At 44.4% G+C, this 6,000-nt stretch overlaps 1 protein-coding gene across 4 annotated transcripts in view; it reads left to right on the top strand.

Moving 5' to 3' along the window:
- Window positions 1-6,000, top strand: part of Cabin1 (calcineurin binding protein 1) — a 129,460-nt gene continuing 123,460 nt past the window's right edge. For all 4 annotated transcript variants that reach the window (XM_048451483.3, XM_048451481.3, XM_048451482.3 and 1 more), the window contains exon 1: window positions 1-304. The gene's annotated coding sequence lies outside the window, so the exon portion shown is untranslated. The remainder of the gene's footprint in view (window positions 305-6,000) is intronic.

Raw genomic sequence — 6,000 nt, 5'->3', positions numbered from 1 at the left:
ACGCCGGGCGAGTTCCGGGGAGTCAGGTTTGCGGGTGGCCGCGGGGTGTGCGTGAGCTCGGCTGCGGTGAGCGCCAGGAGGCGGAACCACGCGAGAAGGCCGCGGCTCTCCGCTTCTTCACCGGCGCGGGGCCGAAGCGAAACCAGAGATTCGTCGGCTCGGGACCGGGCCTTCTGCCCATGCCGGCTCCTCCGCGGGACTCCCGCCGCCGGCCCGAGGTGCGCCGGGTGGCTCACTGTGACAGCGGCTCGAAGCCATTCCTTTCTGTGCGTCCTTTCACTCACCTTCACAACAGCCCAGCGAGGTGAGTGTATTGTTAGTGCGCTTTACGCGGGTGGAAACGGATGCTCACGAAAGGTTTCTCAATGATTTTAAAGTTCCCGGAGCGGCTTCCACCGGCTGCAGCTGTTCTGCTGACAAGCCGCCCCGGAGGAAGCAGGTTGATCGACTTCACCTGGCTCTCCGGGCTTCTGCACCTGTGGATTTGGGGCCTACTCAGCTCTTCAAGACTTGAGTTCTTTGGTTTGTCGAGACGGGGTTTCTCTGTGTAACAGCCCTGGCTGCCCTGGAACTCGCTCTGTAAACCACGCTGACCTCGAACTCACAGAGATCGTCTGCCTCTGCCTCCCGAGTCCTGGGATTTACAGGCGTGCACACACCACCGCCTGGCACAAGATTTGACTTCTTATAGGTCATGAATGTGGACAGCTGAACTCCATGTAGCTAAGGTTCCTTCTATGCAATTCATTACTTTGTTTAGAAATAGAATATTTAGAGTGATCTCCTTTAGGGGCCCACAAACTCTTGTCGATATATTTATAATATGTTTTAAATTTAGTAATAACAATACTTTTAATGTTTTTTTTTAAGATTTGGGGTGGCTGTACTCTGGATCTCTGCGTTCAAGGCCACGTTGGTCTACACAGTGAGTTCCAGGATGGTCAGAGCTACACAGTGAGACCCTGTCTTTCGTCCCCCGCCCCTGATGCAAAAAGATTGCCAGGCTCCTTGACCCCAGTAGTCCTCCCATTGCTTATCACTGGGTGACAGTGATGAGGGGCTTAAAGTACTTTTCTTCATAATGTGGCCTTGGGCCATGGAGACTATAAAAGAGTTTGGAAACTTAGACTTGCTATGGCAGTGCGTGCTTTTAGTCTCAGAACGCGGCAGAACTCGGGAGGCAGAGGCAGATGGGTCTCTGAGTTCAAGACAACCTGGTCTATATAGCTAGTCCAGGCCCATTTTTCAAGGAATATATAGGGAGATCCTGTCCAAAAAAAGGGGGGAGCATGTGTTTGTGGTGAGGGGTGGGGTTTGGAAACTTGAGAATTTAAAGCAACTAATGTGCTATTCTTAGAAAAATGCAACTAAAAAAAAAAAGAAAAAAATTGCAACTGCTAGGAATTTGATAAATGATTATAAATTAAGCACCCCAAATTAAAATCCCCCAAATCCAAACTCTTGAGTGCAGAGATGACTGCACTGTGAAATTTTGTTCCGTGTAAAATTATTAAACATTTTATGTAAAATTAATCTTAAGGCTGTGTGTATAAGGATGTATGAAACTAGTAAATTTTGTGTTTTGATGAGTCTCATCAATAAGATATCTTATATACTTGCAAAAACTGTAGAATCTAAACGAAATCTGAAGTCCAAAACATTTTTGGATTTTCTTCTCTTTATTTTGTAGCTGTTCTTTTTTGCTTTTTGTTTTTTCGAGACAGGGTTTCACTGTAGTTTTAGAGCCTGTCCTGGAACTAGCTCTTGTAGACCAGGCTGGCCCCGAACTCACAGAGATCCGCCTGCCTCTGCCTCCCGAGTGCTGGGATTAAAGGCGTGCACCACCACCATCCGGCTTGCTGTTCTTTTTTTTAAAGGCTGATTAATTTTTATTTTATGTGTATGCGTGCATGTATGTATGTTTGTCGTGTGTGTTTCAGGTACAAAGGAAACCAGGATATTTGTACTTCTGTAGTTAGCTGCTGTATGGGTGCTGAGAACTGGACCCAGGTCCTCTGCAAGAGCAAGTGCTGTTAACTGCCCAGCCATCTGTCCAGCCCCTTTTTTTTTTTCCTGCTTCTGGGGCTCATGGAGAACAGTAAATATGTGACCCACCATTCTTGAATTGATTACACACACAGCGATCATGTATGATCTCAAGTGCACAACAGAAAAGCTGGGATCAGGTGGAGATGCACCAGCAGCAGCAACTCAGAGACTATCCATCTGAGTTTGTTTTATACTTTTGGGTACAGAAAGTAGAACTGAATATAACTGACTAAGCTAGTCTGGGTAGAGGTCTTGGTAGGGTGGCAGTCTCAGACTGTGGCTGACTGCTGCGGGCACATTTTCTGCACACAGACTAGGGGAAGGCATTGGGGTCCTTGATAGCATGCCCTTGTCAACCAGACACATTCGCTCGGGCCTTTCTCTGCTCCCCACGTTTTTCTGTGATAGGCTTCTTTCACTTAGCATATTTTCAAAGACTGCTACCCATGTTGTTAGCTCTTTGTTTTTATGAGTAATCCATTGTTTAAATGTACCATATTTTGTGTGTCCATTCATAAAATTATGGACTTTTGAGCTATTTCTGCCTTTTACATATTATAAATAATTCTCATTAATCTTTGCTTTGGTGTTTGACTTGTGTGGATGTTCCATAGTTAATTTATCCACTCTCTTTATAGACATTTTAGGTAGCTTCCATTATCTTGCAATTAGAACTCCTGCATAACAAATAATCCTATGTTCTTGTATTTCTGTATTGTTAGTGTAATGGAAAAATTAAAAATGCTGTGGATCCCCAGTGGCGGCGGCAGGTAGCAGAAATGCTGCAGGTCCCCAAGTGGTGGCAGCGGGCCATGTGGTGGCAGGCAGCGGGCCCTGAGAGCAGCCAGTTCCAGGCAGGGACAGCTGCAGGTCTCCGAGTGGTGGCTGGTCCAGGGCAAGGAGACACGTGGTGGTGGGCAAGAGACGGAGATATGGATAGGCACTCCATGCAGAGTGAGGTTGAATATTTATTCAGTGGGTTATGGAGGGGGAAGGGAGAAGGAGAAGAGCAGAGAGAGGGAGGGAGAGAAAGAGAGAGAGAGAGAGAGAGAGAGAGAGAGAGAGAGAGAGAGAGAGAGAGAGAAATGGGGAAGGGGAAAAGTGGGGAGAGGCAGAAGCTGCCTCTTAAGAGGGAGACTTTAAAGAGAGGGAACTCAGGCTGGAAGCTGAAGATCAGCCAGTCTCAACAGATAGGGGAGGGAGTGGGTGTGGCTTGTCTCTTAAAGAGACAGAACAGATCATTACAGTTGGAGATAGTAGGTCTTCAGGGTAGAGGCTAAAAGTACGGTTCTGGTTGAAATGTACATACAATTGTAATTTTCTTAGATATTGTCCGATTGCTTTTCAGAAGGATTGTATCACTTTCTTTTATGTGAGAATAGTATTGCTTTTCCACAAAATTTGCTTACCCTCTCTACCTTGAGACAGGATTTCATTATGTAGTCCTGTTTGACCTGGATTTGCTATGTAAAAAAGACCAGGATGGTGTTGAACTTGCAGTGGTCCTCAGGTGCCTCTTTTTCCTGACTATTGGGATGATAGGCCACCACGTCCAGCTTGAAAAAACAACAAGAAAATTATTTAATGGATTGACAGATTATTTTTTTGTGTGGAGGGCATGGTTGCCACAAGCACCAGTGTGGAGGTCAGAGGAAAACCTGTGGAGCTGGTTCTCTCTTTCCACCTTTGTGTAAGTTCCGGGGATTGAACTCAGGTTCCTCTGTCATCTGAACCATGCTCCAACTCCATACTAATTGGCTTGGTACTAATGGTATACTTTGCTACTTCACTGAGTTCTTTTATTAGTGTATAAATTTGCCATTGATTATGGGTTTAAAGGTTTTTTTTCTTAAGGTATTCTATTATATCGTCAGCACAGCAATTAGTAATACTTTTACTTTTTATTCAATTCTTAATTTTTTTGAGATAGGATCTTGCCATGTAGCCCATGCTGGACTTGAGTCCATAGTTCTACTGCCTTAGCCTCCCGATGCTGAGGTTACAATGCTGAGATTAAGCCTGGCTTTCATGCCTATTCTTAAACCTCAGTTTGCTTTTCCTGTTCTCATTGCTTTGGCTGATCATCCTAGTGCAATAGTGACTAATAGCAGAGATGGTGGCCATCCTGGCTTTAGTCCTAATATCAATAGAAATGTTTGTAGTGTTTCTCCATTAATAGTATTTTGGATTTAGGACCAAGATATTTATATTTTTTATCATGACAAGAAACCATCCTTCAGTTCCCATTTTCTTCAAGTGTTTTTCTTGTTCAGAGGTATTAAATTTTGTTAGATTTTTTTTAACCAAAAAAGTTTATTTTAAAACATTTGTGTGTAGCTGCTTATCTGTATGTGCATCATGAGCATACAGTGCCTGCAGAGGTCAGAATAGGGCACTGGATGCTCTAGAATTGGGTTACAGGTGGTTGTGAGCTACCTGGTAAGTGAGCTGAACCTGGGTTCCCAGAAGGGCAGCCAGTGCTTTTAAGTGCTAAGCTGTCTCCATATGGAAATTATTGTATAACTTTTAATATGACTTAATCATGTTTTCATTTTTATATTTTGTTACATTTCTTTTACTATTTTAGTTTATTTGCTTTTATCTAGAAGGCTTTTTTTTGTTACTTTTCTCATCGAACTTACTAGTAGTTGGCTGGTCAGAGAGTTCCAGGGGTCTTCCTGTCTCTGTTCCTCAGTTCTAGGCCTGCAGATGCACGGGGGACCCTGAGCTCAGGTCCTCAGGTTTGCACAGCAACCACTTTCTCAATGGAATCGCCTCTGCCCTCAATCACAGCCTTTGATCAGAACTATCTTGGTTTTATTTTTATTTTTATTTTTATTTTTATTTTTGGTTTTTCGAGACAGGGTTTCCCTGTAGCTTTGGAGCCTGTCTTGGAACTAGCTCTTGTTGACCAAGCTGGCCTCGAACTCACAGAGATCCGCCTGCCTCTGCCTCCCGAGTGCTGGGATTAAAGGCATGCGCCACCACCGCCCGGCTTCTTGGTTTTAATAATGTTTTTGGAGAGGGGTGTGTGTGTGTGTGCGCGCGCGCATATACTTGCCATAGTAAAGATGTGGAGGATTGAGGGCAACCTTGGGTGTTGGTTCTTGCCTTTTAATCTCCCTCCTTCTTAAATTAATACCATTATTGGGGCTAGGGAGATGTGTCAATGGTTAAGAGCATTGAGTATCTTCCAGAAGACCCAGATTAGATTCCCAGCACTACATAACAGCTCACAACCCAACCATTTGTAACGCCAGTCTTGGGATCTGATGTCCTTTTCTGGCCTTTGCAGGTACCAGGCACACGTGTGGCACAGAGTCATACACATACAGGCAAAACACCCATACGCATAAATAAGTAAATGAATGAATGAATAATAATTTAAAATATTACTATGTGTGTATGGTGTTTGTGTGTGGAGCTTAGAATAAAATTTGGGGGGGTTGATTCTCTTCTTCCACTTCTGTGGGCTTCAGAGATTGAACACGGGTTATAAGGCTTACACCTTTATCTGCTGAGCCATCTCTCCATCCCGATTGATTTGATTTTTCTAAATTTTATTTTAATTGCGTGAGTGAGCGTGTGTGTGTGTGTGTGTGTTGGGTTGGATGTACACATACATGTAGAGGTCAGAAGACAGCTCCATGGAGGTTTTTCTCTCCCACATTTATGTGGGTTTTGGGGATTGAATTTGGGTTGTCAAGCTTGTGTATTTCCAGACTGAGTCATCTCACTGGCCCTTCACTTTGTCTTGGAATCCAGGTCTCTTGTTCTCTGCTGCGTGCACAGACATAAGATTTCTTATCTCCAGTTGTGTGTGTATGTATTTGCCCATGAGTGCAGGGCGCCCTGGAGGCCAGAAGAGGATGCTACATTGACCGGAGCTGGACTTACAGATGGTTGTGAGTTGCCTGACTTGGGTACTGGGAACCGAGCTTGTGTATTCTG

Source organism: Myodes glareolus, chromosome 18 (assembly GCF_982192425.1).
Source record: "Myodes glareolus chromosome 18, mMyoGla1.1, whole genome shotgun sequence".
NCBI classification, from domain to species: domain Eukaryota; kingdom Metazoa; phylum Chordata; class Mammalia; order Rodentia; family Cricetidae; genus Myodes; species Myodes glareolus.
The sequence above is the reverse complement of the archived record's forward strand: the minus strand, read 5'-3'. Positions and strand labels throughout refer to the sequence as shown.